The following is a 13,828-nucleotide window of genomic DNA, read 5'->3' on the forward strand; positions in this document are numbered from 1 at the left end:
ACAGAGCATCACAATGGTCAGGAACCTGAGCAAATTTAAATGAAAACAAATTTTAAATTCCTATATTTGTGCTCGAAAACAAATGTCCAAGTACAAGATAGCTGAAGAGAAACACTGCACACAGACGTAGTCCCGCCAACATGAGGCTGGGTCCCATTAGGTGTCCTCATCAAATCCTTTATGTGGTCTTCATCCTGCACTTCACAGTTGGCAGCTACATAGGGGAATGGTCATTTGACTCACATCTGTGTCCCCCAATGGAACATAAGTCACGCCAGGTCACAGTCCTGCGTGTTTTCCTCCCTATGCATCCCCAGTGCCTGGAATACTGATAAGCACATAGGAAGCTCTAAGTAAACACTTGTGAATCACATGAATGAATAGAAATTTGGGTTAAAAATACAAGTCACTTCCAAACTATGACACAATTTAATTTTGTTGAAAATTAGAGGTCATAAGGAAAGGAGCAGGTGAACAGGCCACAAAGGTACAGATCTACCTCCCTGAGGCCTATTGGTATTTACCTCCAGACACATGGGAGCCAGTCTGAGTTCTAAACCTGGCATGTAACTCCTGTATTTCTTCTACTGTTTGCTTCTCATTAGTCTTCTTGTCTGTGAAATGGGCAGATCACACCCCACCCTGGGTATGCTTTCTGACATCCCCTGATGGCATTAATGCATTAAGTGGCTTGGATCCAGGTCTATGGGTTTCCAAGCAAAAGTCAGTTCACACTTGTACCCCCAGCCACGAGGCAGCCTCTCCCTGCTCAGGGTTTCCTGAGCCTTTCCACATGGAAAACACATGAAAGAAGGGGCAAATGAGCTGGCCACATCGGCCAGGCCACATCAACAAAGTTGCAGGTCACGGTGGAAAGGGCCGTCTGCTCAGCAGCACAACCTGAGTGCCCACATCTTTGACAGAGAGATATTTTTAAATGGTCTTAAGAGAGGATCTCACATGCACACACACACCCCAAATCAAATAAACATACCCAACCACACCCACTCACAGTGAGAATGAGCACAGCTTACTCTCTTCCTACTGGGACTCCTGCTTCAGTGGGGATTTAGTGACAGGAGGCTGAGAGACGCTTTCTGCAATAAAAGCCACATGTAAAAGAGGCTAAACTAGAACCAGAAATTCTGATTTTAACTAAATTAGCCAAATGCATATTCTAGTGAGAATCCTAAAGTTCATACAAATCAATAGCACTGATCACCCCACAGAAGTAAGTTTAAGGTGTCAGGTGGGTTTGCTGAACTCCTACTGAGGCAGGCTAGAATTAGGGAAAGTTTGGGACCCATAAAAAAAAATATGCCTTAATATTGTATGTGTGTGTAGATTGCCCATGCCTGGCCCAGGGACCACCCTCACCTTGTCCGGGCACTACCCATGCCCCTCCCCACTCATTGATTATTGGATGGGAAACACCTGTTTTCCCCTAGGTTCACATAAGTTTTAAAAGCACCTGGAGAAGGGAAGCACACTCTCTCTGCCTCCAGATTCCACCTGGGCTCACCATGCTCCCTTTTGTATTTTCCTTCTCTAACTTTTAATAAACTCCATTTACACCCACATGTCCTCCCATGGATTCTTCTTGATGGGATATAAAGAATATAGAAGTCTTTTGATCACAGACTCCACTGTGCTGCTAACACTACCGCCCCACCTCTTCTCATATACTATTCTCCTCCCCGCCTCCACTCTGCATCCTTCTTTCTCACTGACCTCATGAGCTGAGCAGTGTGCGTGATCAGGTGGGGCAGCCACACCAGTATTCAGTCCTCAGAGCCCAGGAATCCCAGGGAACAGGCACAGTACTCATAGCTGGGTAGGGAGAGCAGCCAACCTACAGTCACACAGCTGCCTTCTCCACTGTGGAACCATGCGGGGCTCCAGGCAAGCAACAGTGCCTGAAAGCCATGATTTATTCCAGCATAGAATGAGGTTACTACTCAACTCCACCTACCAGCAGGATTCTCTCTGTTATGAGGGCCAGCACCAGGTATTATGAGAAGCCCCAGCAGGGTGCCTGGGGCTCATGCCAGTTAGCCTAGCTAATTGAGAGGCAGAGAGCTGGAGGATCATAGTTTCAGGCCAGCCTAGGCAAAAAAAATAAATAAATAAAAAGTTTTTGAGAGTGTATCTCAGTGGAAAAAAGCTGGAGATGGTGGTAGCGTGGCGTGCCTGCCATCCCAGCTATGGCTGGAAATATAAAATGGAAGCATCGCTATCCAGGCTGGCTTGGGCAAAAAAGGGGGACTCTATCTCCAAAATGGCCATAGTAAAAAGGGCTGGAGGTGTGGTTCAAGAGGTAGACTAGCACCTACATGAAGCCCTAAGTTCAAACCCCAGTACCACCAAAACCAGAAAGAAAGAAATGAAGGAAGCCAGAAAAAGGGAAGGAGGGAAGGAGGGAGAAAAGGAGGAAGATAGGAAGGAGGAAAGAAAGAAAAGAGTAGCTCCAGTCTAAGTTTTTGGCACAGAATAAGGATCTCAGTCTATGTGGCCGCTCTTGTTCGTGTTGTGGTTGAGGCTCAGAGGATAAAACCTGGTCCAGAAGCAGCCACAGGAGCAATCAGGAGACGGCACCAAAGGGCGAGAGAGCACAGGAAAGCCAGCCACCCAGTGCTCATCATGGCTCCACCTTAGCCAGCGTATAGCCTCCAGAAATTTACTTTCTTTCTCTGGTGCTCTCTCTCCACCCCTGCCTTCCCTCTTCTCTCTCTTCCTTCTCTCTCTCTTTTTACCCCCTCTCTTGCTTTCTCTCTCTTCCTTCCTCATTTCCCAACTTCCTCCTCATCACTCTCCCTCTTCCTTCCCCTCCCCCATCTTTTCCTCCCCTTTCACATCACGCTCCCACCTTAATGCATCAGTTTCTAGAATGCACCAGGTCTCCACAGGACAGGTGGGTAGCAGGAAAGGTTCTAGCAATGGGAGCCAACCCAGGGCACAGACTCAGGAGAGGAGGCAAAGTCCCCGCTTCCAGAGACTTCTACTAGAATCTACCCTGCAGGGTTTCACAAACCAGGCAGCCAATCAAGCAGGTGCTCCTGGTCCTTGGGGACCACCTATGAGACATCAGCATAGGCCTTGGAGTCTCTGAGACTAGGCCAGTGCCAGAGAAGGTCACTTTTGCAGTTACCCCAGTTTCTCAGCCACTGGCCAACTTCCAGGTTGAGCATAGCGAGTGCAAGAGGTCTGTCCCAGAGAAGAAAGTGCACTGGAAAAGCTGAAGGAAATCCCAGGGGGGAAAGGAGAAAAACGAACCAAGACAGGCAGAGATCAGGAGAATCACAGTTGGAAGCCAGACTGGGCAAATAGTTTGTGAGACTCTATCTCAAAAAAACCCATCATAGAAGAGGGCTGGTGGAGTGGCTCAAAGTGTGGACCTGAGTTCAAACCCCAGTACTGAAAAAAAAAAAAAAAAGAGAGAGCAAGAAAGAACCAATAATAACTAGTTTACCAAGCACCTTCTATGCTACGCTAAGGCTTGAGATGACTTAGCTCATTGAGTCCCTTAGTAAAGTGGCAAAATTAACAGGGTAGGGCATTGAGGAGTGTCATTTGCTGATAAAGTAAATGGGATATATTCCTTTTCTCTAAAGCACTTCATTCTTCCTCCCTGTTTTGGGAAAACCTAGCACATGAGAACTGGCTGCCAAAGGCAGAAGGTGCTGGGAGTCTGAAGAAATAGACGGACAAGTCCAGGGTAATGCAATGTACTAGGGACTTTGGAGAGAAGCACTTCGGGGTGGATCCTCCATTGCTGCACCCTAAGACAGGAGGAAGAGGTTCATATATTAAGCTAGACAAGAGAAGGGCACAGTCAGCTGGATTGTATCAGAGCTTTCTCAAAACTGTAAACATGTCAAACACCAGTTAAGAGTCTGGGCATGGCATTAAACACTGACTATCGTAATGACACTGTTTATCCCACTGGATTTAGATTGCATGCCAGAGTTACCTGAGAGGCGAAATGGCAGCTATGACCAAGATGGCTGTAGTCAGGTCAAGCAGGATCCAGACACTCCTCCTCCTCCTCCAATTCTTCCAGCACTTACTAATTGGAGTGATTTTGAAACAGAAACCTTGCAGGGAGCAGGTGAGAGGGTTAGCAGGTAAGTCTAGGAAGCCCCCAATAGGGCATTCTGGTGTCATGGGGCCAAGGGCTAAAGTGAGCTCAGAAAGGAGAAGGAGGAGCAAGGAGAGGGGTCACTTTCCATGCAAGGACTCTGCCTGTCCCTCCTCCTCTCCAATGCTGATCATTAGAAAAAATCCAAGGAACACTCTCAGACAGGAAGGCCCATGAAGGAAGTTACCCTGGGGTTCTGCTGATCGCCTGCATCCCTGAGGGGCTCCGCAGCTTTAGCTAAAGACTGGCTAAGGTCCCAACTCCCTCAGGTGGCCTGAAGCAGATGCCACCCGTTTTCTACAGGGAGCTGGCCCCTAAGGATGAGCTAAAGGGACAGCTTCAGTGAGGAGGGCCCTGGATGCTGAGGACAGAGATGCAGGTGACCTGTGGGAACCTACCCAGGCCCAGCTGCTCCTCTCACACATTGTAGGGGCGATGTCAGCGTTCATGGCCTATTTTGCATGGAACAATATTAGCTCCGGTTGGACTGCCTGCGGCCAAATGGAGGAGCGGGAAGGAGGATTAGGCATCTTACCCTTCCACCAGCAAGCCTCAGGGATTCAGTCTTCCAAGGATGATGGCAGGAAGCGCTGCTGACAGAGGAGGAGGGATGCAGTGAGGGGCACACTGGTGAGTGAGGACCACCACCAACTAGATGTCCATGACTGTTGCATGCCCCACCTACCTGGCTCCAGAATGGCTGTGTAGACTCAAGGTCCCTTCCTGGGAGGCCTAGACTTCTTTTCCAAGTCCTCCCCAGGCAACACAGCAAAGGAAAATGAGGCGTGAGTCAGTCTGGTTCATGGACTCTTCCAGGTTCAAGGATTTGAGATGAGAGTTTGCTGTTGTTTTCTAACTCCTCCCTCCACACAAACTGCCCAAAGCCCAAGGCTGACAAACAGCACCCTGGGTCTCTAGCATTCCTTCCCCACTTGTTGAGTGCTGAGAGAAGCAGCAGGTACACAGAGGGGAAGTCCGGAGGGAGCCAGTTCTAGTGCTCCCATGTGCCAGAGGAGGGAAGGTGCTCACTGTAAGGTTTCCTCATACAGTTTCACTGCTTCAGCCAGAGAAAGAGGGGACCAACTGCTATTCAGGGTGACGTGCAGGATGAACCATGCCCCTGGCCAGTGTAACAATACACTCATATCCAAGAGGTTATGCCTGCCAGGCAGTGAGCCTCAGTGGAGAGATTATATCCCAGGCTCCATTGTTAGACACGCCTGCACTTGAGCCCTGCCCCTGGAACTCTTCTGGATGACCCTGGGTGGCACACTTAATTTCTCTAAACCTCAGTTTCCCCATCTGTAAGTCTGCTTTGCGGGGTTATGTGACTAGAAGCAACTTCAAGTAATTGCACCAAACACCCAGATATGCAAAGTAATTTCTAATAACATGTGGCATATAGCAAGCATTTACCAAATGGTCACTATGGTCCTGTGACTTCTAATGACATTTTGGTTAACAGACTGCATATAGGATGGTCGTCCCGTAAGATTACAATGAAGTTGAAACATTCCTATCACCTAGTGACATTGAAGGTGTCGATTGTCACAGTACAAGGCATTGCTCGTGTTCGTGAGGATGCTGGTGTAACCAGACCTACTGTGGTACTAGTCATAATAAGTCTAGCACATACAATTACGTACAGTGCTTAAGATACGATAATCAGAATAAATGATTATTACTGAGTCATGTATTTACTGTATATTTAATCATTATTTTAGAGGGTACTCCTATTTATATTTTTTAAAATTATAGTAAAACAGTATATGTCACAGCTGCTGCTTACATCTCATGTGTAGTAAGTATCTTGATTGCATCATTTTATTTTTTGCTTGATGTAATCTCCTATTGTTTCCTTCATCACGGCACTAGGAGTGACAGACAGTGACAGACCATATGTATGTATGACATCTATACCAAAGGTTTGTGGTGTACATACCACGCATTCACACACGCATGTACACTGCATGGCCAAGGTGTGTGGCAGGCTCTAGCAACTAAGATTGTGTAATACACCTTATGATGTTGGCACAATGACAAAGCCATTTCTTAAAATGCAGCCCCATCAATTAAGCATTGCATGACTATTTGATTCAATTGTGACATAATGATGAGGAATCAGAGGTATCACACTTCACTAAACTGTTCTAGTTCATTTAAATTTTGCAGCAATCACAAAGTACGTATAATTAATTCATGCCCTTAAATCAATGGATTTTTATCAACTACTTGCAATTGGTTAGACAATAAGCATCGCTCACACCTTCCCAAAATCTGCCTTACTACTGACACCCTCAAATATGGCTGGATTACAGACTGACACTTAGTTCACTCCCTTTCTGAGGAAACAGGAGCCCAGAGTGGATCAATGTATCCTCAAAGACCAGGAAAAGGATCACTGACATTCATTTGGAAGGGCAGAGAATGGGTCCTGGCTATCTAAGTGGATAAGCCCTCAGTAGAGAGCATGTATGAATGTCAGAGCAAGGAAACCCACCTGATAGAGGGATGGGTCAAAAGGAGTTTTGTAAAAAATATAGTCAATAAGTTTATTTAGACTATGTTGTGGAGGTGTCCTGGGAGAGCGACATTCTAGCTAATGCTACCAAATGAATTTTTACTTCATATTAACATCTAGCTACTGATTTAACAACTAATTCAACGTCACTTCACATTGTTAACACTATATATTCTGTGAGTGAAAATATTTACTGTACTGTAATATCTGAAATGAGCACTTAAATATACCTGTTACAGCCAGGTGCTGTGGCTCATGCCTGTAATCACTAGCTACTTGGGAATTGAAGATAGGGAGGATCACAGTTTGAGATTAGCCCAGGCAAACAGTTAGTGAGACTCCATCTCAACCAATAAAAGCTGGGTGTGGCCAGTTAGTTGGGAAGTGTAAATAGGAGGACCATGGGTCCAGGCATAAAAGCAAGACACTATTAAAAAAATAACTAAGGCAAAAAGGGCTGAGCCTGTGGCTCAAGTGGAAGAGTGTCTGTTTGGCAAGTGCAAGGTCCTGTGTTCAAACCTCAGTACTGGCAAAAAAAAAAATGCCTGTTACAAAGATGTTCCACATATTTCTATATGTGTTACGAGGTAGACAATACTAATTAATTAAATAAATGTGTTTTTTTTTTAGAAAAAAGATCTCATTTCAATTTCACAACATATTGAAAGAGATCTCACTTCAAATTCACAACATATTGGGAGATTTTATAACCTCATTTTATTGGTAAAAATCACTGAATCAAGTGACTTGTTGAGGTCATGCTAGGGTCGAATGTGTCCCCCAAAGGTTCATGTGTTGGGAGCCTCATCCCTAGTGGGCAGTGCTGAGAGCTGGTGGGACATTAAGGGGTGGCATCTAAGTCACTGGGATTAAGGTAGCCTTGTGGGATCCCTGAGTTTACAAGAACAAGTCCTTACAAGTGAGCCTGACCTCTAAATCACTCTTTGGCTTCCTGTCTTGAGACGTGAATTGTCTTTTCTTTCTACATGCATGCCCTCCTTGTAACACCACCCACCATTAGGCCCTCACCAGAAGCTGAAACAATATGGCTGCCTGATCTTGGACTCTGAACCTCCAGAACTGTAAGTTGATTAAAACTTTCCTTTATGAAGTTATACCGCCTTGGGTATTTCATTATAGTAACACAAAACTGACAAATACAGGCCATATAGTTAAATCTGGAATCTGAACTCCAAATCCTTGCTCAATTTTGCAACTGGCTTAGGAAGGATTTATAAATATACATTAGTCTTATTATAATTACCACCACGCCAACAGGAAATTTCCAGCATTTGTTGATATTCCCTTGGATTTTATTGTCATGAGACCTGACAAGCACATATTTGACTGATAGAGTCAATCACTCATCCAGGGAATGCCCATCCATTTGTTCTAAACAAATCTGTGCAGGACTGACATTGTCATCTGTAGACAGTCTCTCAGGCCACAGTTAGAGATGGCTCTGCCTTTCTGCTCACTGCCCAGAAATCTGCGTTCTCCCCAAAGCTTGTTGACCTTCTCTGGGCTTCCTCCTTCTCCTTTCACTTTCTGGTCACTAGTCCAACTCTGGCTTTTGGTGCTGCACAAGGGCTGCCAGGAGGATGCTGCAGCAGTGTGACAAACCATACATTTCCACATGTCGCTCACCTCCTGCTCTCTCGGCTGCAGCTGCCAGTGTGGATGGAAACAACAGCTGAGTGTTTACTGGAATTCACCTAGGTTGGTGGAAGGCTGCCAACCCAAGCCAGCCAGAGAGGCCAGAGTCGTTGGCTCACCTTCTCAGTCTACAGAAAAACATGGCCTACAGTGAAGGGAGTGGCTTAAGGCAAGAGCCACCCAGTTTCAGGGGCAGGGTCTGTTACCAGTGAGGTCCAAGGAAGTGTCCTAACCTCTCTGGGGACAGACCTCTATTGTCTCCCCCACCCCCACCCCCAATGTAGCAGCATACAATCCTAGGAACATGTCCTGTCAGCCCCTGGAGGCCACACACACACTTTGCTCTGCAGATGGCAACTCAGACAAACTTCCTTCAGCCTTTCCCCAGGGAGCAACAGAGAGAACTGTCTGACCATCCCAGACGGTCTGCTTTGGAGACCAGTTTGTCCTGCTGTTGAGTTGTGCCTAGTGCACCAAGAAGTAGCACATGCACACAACAGACACAGTCACATCTTCAAGCATGCACATCCCTCAGCACAGAAATTCCCAACTTCACTTATCCCTGTGATTTGCACCTATAGGAATCTTCCTCCCGATCCCCACTTCTTAGGCCACTGATGTTGTCTAAGAGGCCTATTCCACAGCTAAGACCAGGGGCTTTCCTGCCCACTTAAAACAGTCTGCATTACCTGGGGTCCATGTCTCTCACCTGGACCAACCAAGCCAGGGATAGCAGGTTTGTGCTCTTCAGCGTAGCAGGGAGAAACCAGGCATGGTGGTGCATGCCTGTAGTGTAGCACTCAAGAGGCTGAGGAAGGAAGATTGGAGTTCTAGGCCAGTCAGGGCTACATAGTGAGACCCTGTCTCGAAAAAAAAAAAATAGTAGGAAGAATGAGGTCTGAGATTCAGACACACAGTCTGTCTACAGCATCACCGTGTGTTTACGGAGTACAGAAGGGCTCTGCCAGGCACAAACAAAGTGAGGTGTTAAACAGAACATGGCAGACATTCTCTCCTCTCACAGTGACATGAGTACAGCAGAAGCGAGGACACCCCTTAACTGCCTCACCTCACCCTGCCTACCCAGGTTTCTCTGTTCTCATAATCTCCTCACACCTTGACTGCCCTTCCTACCCTGGCCCTTCCCAACCCAAAGGACAACTCTCTGGATGAAGGGTTCAATCTGCTAGCCACAGGTGAGTGTGGCATTCTCTTCGCTGAGCCTAGGACCTCAGTACCCCCATGCTGAGCCTCGCTGCCTCATTTCCGACTCTCAGTGGAGTAACCACCATCTCCCTCAGCCAGGAAGAGCAGCTGTGGAGCTGTGAGAGGACAGATGAGGGGGACCGGATGCTAAGGTCAAGTACGAGATGAGGAAATGATTGCTGTCTTTAAGCAGCACTGATTATCAAGCACCTGTTGTGTCCATGAGAGTCTGGAATTCAGCAGGGACTAAGCCCAACTCCATTCAGCCAGTTGGGAAGGACTCACAGCGTGGAGGGTGAAGACATAGGAAACGGGAGAAAGCTGAGACCCTGGGAGGGCCCGCACTCCTCACTTTGGCTCTGAGGAGGTCCCTGGGCCTCAGGAACCCTCAGCCTTCTGGAGGAGAGAACCCGAGGATAGAAAAAGGGGCTTATGGTTATCCAGTCCCTCTACTCTACCCACAACCCACAAGCCCCTGAGCGGGTCTGCAGATTGCTGGGACCTCTTCTCTGCCCACAGTACTTTAAAGCTGCACTGGCAAGGTCCACTTGGTCTCTACCAAAATGCTCCCAGCCTGTCCCTGTCTGTCCACAGAGCTGCTAATAGAGGGTGACACTTGTATCTCTCCTAGACAGAAGGTCCCAACAACAGACTCAGGAGTTGAGGACACACCCTCGCCTGCCCTCTGGGCTCTGTAGTAAGCAGGTGAACCCACATGAGCTCCAACTTTGAAGCCTATGGCAAGATTGGCTGGGAGCCCAGGGGGACCTCCAACTGTCTCCATGTGACCCTCATGCTGGCCTGAACTTTGGGGTCCTTTGGCACCATGTCCTCCCTGTCTTCTTCCCAAAGGGCACCCTGCAGTTCCAGTGCTCCAAAGGGCAATCTGCAATGTGGCTGACAGCATCCACTCCCTACAATAGTGTCAATGGGCCATACGAGGCTGGCTGTGTTCTCCATCTTAGACAACCTGCTCTGTACCACTAGTACCCACCTCTTTGTCTTCAGACTTCACAGAAGACACTGATAAGGCTAACATGTCTCTTCTCCTAGAGCCTAGCTGTCTAGCAGGAAGACAGGGAGGAGAAGGCATGAGAAATCCAGTGGGCAGTGGAGAGTGCAGCAGGTCAGCAGGAGCACAGTGAGGAACCTCTGCTCACAAGTGTCGCTCCACTGGTTCCCAGTGTGGAGAGAGAGAGTGGGTCCCTCCCAACACTCTCTCTGACATAAGCCACTTGCATGTGGAAAGTTATTCCTCACGGGAGCCTCCATCAGGTGCCAAGGAAGGGAGGACAGACTGAAGAGAGTCACTAGGGAGGTTAAGGGTCACCACTAAGTATCAGCTGGGCTCACGTCTGGCCTGAGCCGCACAGACCTTGAGGACACAGGGCTCTACAGGAGGAACTTAGAATCCTACTGGAGAAACCAGATTAACAAAAGAGAAAAATTGGGCCCCAAGGGCCAGAAAAATGGGGTGCAATGGAACAATACCTGTTCATAGGCCCTAAAACCCTTCATGATTTTCCACTCCTGAACCTGAATTTCTGCACCCTGCCAGATCACTCTGCAAACACAGAAGCAGCAGATCATATTTTTAGTACTGGGCCTACAGGCGAGCATGATGTTTACTGGATATTAAATGCTGTCTCCTCCACAGCAACAAGATTGGTACAGGACTCTGGAGGGAAGTATGACAGTCCCTGCAAAGATTGGAAAGGACAATTCCAGTTGGCAGGGCATTTTCCTTCAAGCAACTTAGGCAAGCTTCTACCTGGTCGACACAGCAGCCAACCAGCCAGGCCTCCCTGGGTATGACTGATTTATATTTCTATAAAAACACATCTCTTAAATTACCAATTACTACTATTAATGCTTACCTTCTATTTCTAACATTTATGTAAATTTTAACAGAATGCTATTATCTTGAACTTTTATCACTAAATGTTTAATAGAAAGAACCCATTTTTCATCTCACCCTGGCTTTTTATCATCCATCCATGCAGGACATTTTGGAAAGCAATTGCAGCCAGGGATGCCTGAGTCCAGGGTGTGGTGGGAGATTCAGGACACCCACACTGTAGAACTCTGCCTGAAACTCCATCCCTCACACCTATCAGCTCCATCTCCTTATGGCCTCAGCTCTCTGTTTCTGGGCCTTAGAGAAAAACTGACTTCACTTTTGATGGCACCTGTTTCTAGAGCACTGCTGAAACCTAATGAGGGGAAGGCTGGCGCCATCTTGCTTATGCTGGCACCTGGTACTCTCTCCCTCACAACATGGTCCTGTTTCCCCTCCGACCTCTCCAGGGAGATATGGCACACTTGCTCAGGTGTCCTCTCCACTGATGTTTTCTGTTAATTCCAAGGTAGAGCGCTCTCTCCATTGAGGCAATGATTCTCCCTTATCTCCTAACTAGAGATTTAAAATAGTGTTCAGGTGTCACGAAAGGTTGGAAAAAGCCAGAGACCTCGCCCCAGTGCTTGCCACCTGTGCCTCTCAACCAACCACAAAGCATCTACAAAAAGCCTGGATCTCTTTGCCTTGGCCATCCATCTCTGTGTAGTCTGTTTACTCAAGTGCACAGTCAGCTTCACCTGATGGGTTCCTCCACTGCCTGGGAACCCCTCTGAGCTGACACTGGCTATGGAGACATGACACCCAAAGGAGGTATTTCCCTGCTGTCTCCCAGTTTCCCCAAGACATCCAGCCAGGAATCTGAGGGCAGTGGGGGTCAGACCATCCTCAAGGGACCCAGAGCAGGGGGCCTTCTCCACAGTCCCACACCATTTTTCTTGCAAGATGAACCCAGGGCTTGGCTCCCAGGCTGGATCACAAATGGTAATAGAGTACTCTGCTCTGTATCGGGGTTCCTAATGACCATGTCTTGCCAGAGCCAAGAGAACAGAGAGTAGACACCAAGAAGCCCCCCAGGCCAAGCCCCCACCTGCTGGAGCCAATCATCTGCACTTTGGATGAGTTTTTGTTCCAGGCTTTCCCACAAGAAGTCAAGAGAGGCTCCAGTGAGAAACTCTTCAAGGCCACAAATGGGAGAAGCCTCCCATTTGATTCATGCAGCCAACTGCTGGCTTGTTGGAAATTGCAGTGCTCATGGACTACAAGGTTTGTGTGGAGGTACAGAAGGCAGCAAAGGGAAGCACTTGGGAATAACCACTTTGGTTGTCCTCCACCTCGTCAGGAAGCAGAGCTATAGTCATCCACTACACCGGGCACTTCTCCATCAGGCCGGGCCCAACTCAGCCTCAGAGTCTTAATTCGCCATCTCTGAAAGGCAATGATCAGAATGTCTTTCCATTTTCGGTCATGAGGGTGACCAAATCAGGACTCTTGAGAACAAAAGGGGTGCTACTAACACTTACGCTGGGAACTGAGATGTGTGTATCCATGGTCCCGCAAAAGCTCATGTGTTGGAAACTTAATCCGCAAATCCATGTGTTAATAGTATTTGAAGCACTTTGGGAAGGTAATTAGGACTGGATAAGGTCACGAAGATGGGGCTCTCGTGATGGTATTAACGGCCTTATGAGAAGAGGATAAGAGATGTGAATGTCCCCTCCCCACTGTGTCACAACACAGCATGGAGGTGCTCCCCAACTGCTGACAGGGAGCCAGCACCCCACTCTTCCATGGGTCTCTAGATCCATGAGCCAAATAAACCTCTATTCTCTATAAATTACCCAGACTGTGATATTCAGTTACAACCAAGGAAACCAGACCAAGACAACTCCGTAAGTCTAGACGTGAGATAAGACTTCAAAGATGCCTTCCCTGTCCACGCTTCACCTGCCTGTGGTCCAGGAAGCTGCTATTTCCCACGCTGGGTTCTGTCCCAACATGTCCTCACACCTGTCCAAGCTCCTTTTCTACATAATCAATTTTCTAGTTGTCTTGGTTGCTGACTCTGATGAACTTTGAACTCACCCTGTTCCCTTGCCCCATTTTCTTTTTTTTTTTTTTTTTTTTTTTTGAGTATTCCAATCTTTTTTTTTTTATTTTACTATTCATATGTGCATACAATGCTTGGGTCATTTCTCCCCCCTGCCCCCACCCCCTCCCTTACCAACCACTCCACCCCCTCCCTCTCCCCCCCACCACCTCAATACCCAGCAGAAACTATTTTGCCCTTATCTCTAATTTTGTTGTAGAGAGAGTATAAGCAATAATAGGAAGGAACAAGGGGTTTTGCTGGTTGAGATAAAGATAGCTATACAGGGCATTGACTCACATTGATTTCCTGTGCGTGGGTGTTACCTTCTAGGTTAATTCTTTTTGATCTAACCTTTTCTCT

At 47.4% G+C, this 13,828-nt stretch overlaps 1 protein-coding gene across 2 annotated transcripts in view; it reads right to left on the reverse strand.

The window, feature by feature from the left end:
• Nucleotides 1–13,828, reverse strand: part of Mylk (myosin light chain kinase) — a 257,786-nt gene that overhangs the window by 189,196 nt on the left and 54,762 nt on the right. Inside the window, exon 1 of one of the 2 annotated variants that reach the window (XM_074073298.1) lies at nucleotides 3,971–4,077. The exons of the other annotated variant lie outside the window; for it this stretch is intronic. The gene's annotated coding sequence lies outside the window, so the exon portion shown is untranslated. Of the gene's footprint in view, nucleotides 1–3,970; nucleotides 4,078–13,828 lie in introns of those variants that run through there. 2 annotated transcript variants of the gene reach the window in all.

Source organism: Castor canadensis, chromosome 5 (genome assembly GCF_047511655.1).
Source record: "Castor canadensis chromosome 5, mCasCan1.hap1v2, whole genome shotgun sequence".
Lineage (NCBI taxonomy): Eukaryota > Metazoa > Chordata > Mammalia > Rodentia > Castoridae > Castor > Castor canadensis.